The sequence below is a fragment of the Drosophila navojoa genome, chromosome X, assembly GCF_054131105.1.
Source record: "Drosophila navojoa isolate 15081-1374.11 chromosome X, UAZ_NAV_1.0, whole genome shotgun sequence".
NCBI lineage: Eukaryota > Metazoa > Arthropoda > Insecta > Diptera > Drosophilidae > Drosophila > Drosophila navojoa.
Window position 1 is genome coordinate 12,991,964 of NC_142895.1, and position 3,570 is coordinate 12,995,533.

Sequence of the window (3,570 nt, forward strand, 5' to 3'; positions counted from 1 at the left end):
TTAATAACTGTACTTTTATTACGTTTTATTTTATATACGAATATACATACATATATATATATATATATGAGAAACCAAACTAAAAACAAAATCAACAGAAAAAAAATAAAACAATAAACAAGAATTTACCTAAGACTTGATTCGATTTATTTACATTTCATAATGGTTTAGTGGTAAATGTAAGCTAAGCTCTTGTTTGTTTAGATTGCAATAGAAGCTTCCCATAAGAGACCTTCAAAGGGGGGAGAGGGTGAGAAAGAAGCAAGGAAAGTTATGAGTGTGAGAAAAAGATAGAAAGAAATAGTAAGACAATGAAAGACACAGAATCCCTTATAGAACAAGAAGGAGAAAGCTAAATAGAACAAAACATAGAGTAATTCTGAGAAGCAAAATAGAACTAGACATAGAGTAATTCTGTATTACACGGAGTAAGTCTGTATTACTCTATGTCTTGTTCTATTTTGCTTTCTCCTTCTTGCTCCATGATAGATAGAGGCAGAATGATAGAGCGATCTATAGTCTCACTAAGAAGAGTCTATATAGGCATTATTTTTTTTAAATTCATTTTTATTAGGAAGCGCCAGATCATCTTTTTGCCTTATAAACAAAACAAAATTTACATTACAGGTTTAACATTTACTACTAAATTTAAAAATAAAGTCTATGTAGGCACACTGAAGCTACATTGAGCCTTCCCTTCTCTCTCTAAAAATGCAGTATAGATATTTCTTTAAAAACTCTGCTGATTTATGGCATGGTTTATATAGAGCAGTTCTTAATAAATGTAAATACGATAAGCATATCTGATTTTGATCTAGATCTAGGTACACACAGAGAGTATGTCAAGTAGATTGTCTTCTATGTCTATCTGAGGGGTATTTAACATGATGTCAGATTTGCCTGCCGAATTTAACTGCCAGTTAAAGTTTCTAGCAGTTCTCTATGTAAACCTGAGCAATATGTTAGCTGTAGTTAGGAGCTACCTCAAAGTAATTGACGTCATTGGTGCTCAACAAATTTCTATGGGCGTGCTTGGCAGCAGGAGGCTCGTTTGTTTTTGACCTAGTGTTATGTTATTATGGCATTTGTTTTCTCTGTTTCGCTACAGCGCCCTGCCCCCGCCGGGACTCCACTGGCTGCGTTATTCAATAATGCACTTTGCAATTATAAACAAGTGTGTGCGCGCGCAACTGTCGGAACGGACGTCAACGGCCTTCTGTCCCTCTACGGAGGCGACTATCTATGGGGGCCTCTCTGGAAAACAGATCGAAAAGTGCAATGAAAACAACAAATACTGTGCATTGATTGAAGCGCTGGCAAAACAAACATCATATCAGTGTGCTGGACTGTTAAACATAGATCAAGCGAAAAGCAGATGTAATACTCTCTATAAGGGTGTTACAGTATTGCATTCTATTTGCCAAATGCATGAGCAGCAATATATGTAGGTATGTATATATAAATAGATATATTCAAATTCAATTAATATCTATCCAGAATTTGCAGAGGTAAGTCGAATGTTCTATTTATCTATAAGAAAAGGGAATATGCAATAGAGGTGTAATAGAGTTGAGAAGAATTCGGCTATGATGATCCCTAAATCTATCTATCACCTATGTATCTCTTACTATAGCCAAATTTTATATATTCAATGTATCTACATATATATAATTTGTATTACATAAGCGACTCCTTCATCTATCTAGAATACAATAGGGTATTATATCTGCGTAAATTCAAATAGTGCAGATATCTTTCTAAATGAATTTCGTAACTGGCCTCCAGTTATAAGGGTAACCACTTAGGTTTACTCTCTTCTATAATGCAGCAATAACCAGCTATCAATTGATATAGATTTGACTAAGCTTTATTCGATTTTTTTATTTATACGTCTATCTATTTGAAAATTTGTAGAGCTCTTGCGACTGCTCGCTCCTTTTATCTGCAACAGATAATAAATAATCATATTGGTCAGTAACCATATGCTTGGCTCGCCTTATCTATCAAGCACTATTTCCTCCAACAGCCTTACAGGGTATATCCCAGGTGGTATATTTGCCGTAATCCGAGAATGTAAATCAATAGAATTGCCAGCTCGATTGCACCAAGTAAATAAAATGGAAACTAAGCCAATTTTTGTTTCCCTAGACGTTCGATTCTATTTATAAACCAATGTTAACCGTACGTCCCATTCCTCCTCTCTCCGTTCGTCTCTTCCCGACGACCCCTCAGCAAGCTGTGTATGTGTGTGGTATTCCCCTTTCGCTGCGCTCGTTCGTCTGAGAGGTTGACAGACAGAGAGAGACAGAGAGAGATGAGTATAAACAGCAAAGCTAAGTAAAAACAAAAGCAAAAGCCAAGAAGAAGTAGAAGAAGAGTAATGTATGTATGTAGTATGAAGCGATCGCTGATAGCGGCGATAACTGAGCTGGTTTATTCTGGGCGATCGGGTCCAGCAGCAGCGCCCATTGACGTCAATGGCGCATTGAGATCCTGGTGGAAAAGTCAAGCGACTGGCAGGCCGGTAAACACCTTTGCCAACGGACTTTGGACTCTGTTTTCGCTGCCCTGAATGCCGAATCCGAATCCGTAACGGAACCGCTGATCGCTGATAATAGCTGAGCCACCCGCCACGCCGCGCCGCTCCACAGACGCCGATTGCATTGAACCCGCCCCGAATCTGGTGGGAGGCGTGCCAGCTGTGAGAGCTTGACACAGTTTCTAATTGAGATTTCTATTGAGTTTTGTTTTCTTATGTTTGCCGATTGGCAGCCGATAAGCGCGCTGCGCGCTCCACTGTACAGTCATCAGTCTGTAGGAGGCGACATTATCAACAATACATACATACATATGCACATATGTATGTACATACATATGCAAATTCCAAGTTGTGTCTTTGCTCTGTTGCTTCATCACTTTTCGGTGCTTCTTCCGCTATTCTATTACAGTGAGTTTGCGGCAAAAGCTTTAAGCTTCAGTTCAAAGCCATCGCGAGCTTTCAGCTGGGCGGCGCTGCGACTTTGATCTTCGCTTGTGTCGCGCTTATCGTGTTTAAAGTGCATCTGACAGAGACGTTGGCGGCGACGGCGACGTCGGCATCGCTGTCGCTGTCGACGTCATTTTGTACTTTGCAGCCTGGGCTTTGCATGCTCGTGTAGTGGGAGGAGCGGGGCAAAGCTTATCTCAGTGCCGTTATACCCCGCTCAGCTGCAGCGGCGAGGCCGAAGCTCAAGTCGCCGTCGCCGCGTACAAATTGCGTGCGGCCCAGCTGTTCGGCTCAGTGCTCTGTCGGCCGTCATACGCAACAGACAACGCGTGCAATTAACGGGACTAACGGGAGAATCAAATCAGCTTCTTCTTCAACTGCTTCGTCTACTTCTGTTTCAGTTTCTGTCTCTGTTTCTTAATCCCTACGGCTGGTGCAAATGAAAGAAACGTGCCAAAAAACTTGAGCAGAATTTTATACTTGGGACCCAAAGTGAATGTCGAGTGTTGTGCGAGCGAGACACCAATACAGATAGACAGTTACAGAGTGTGTGCGTGAGACAGAGAGAGAGATAGAGAGGGAGA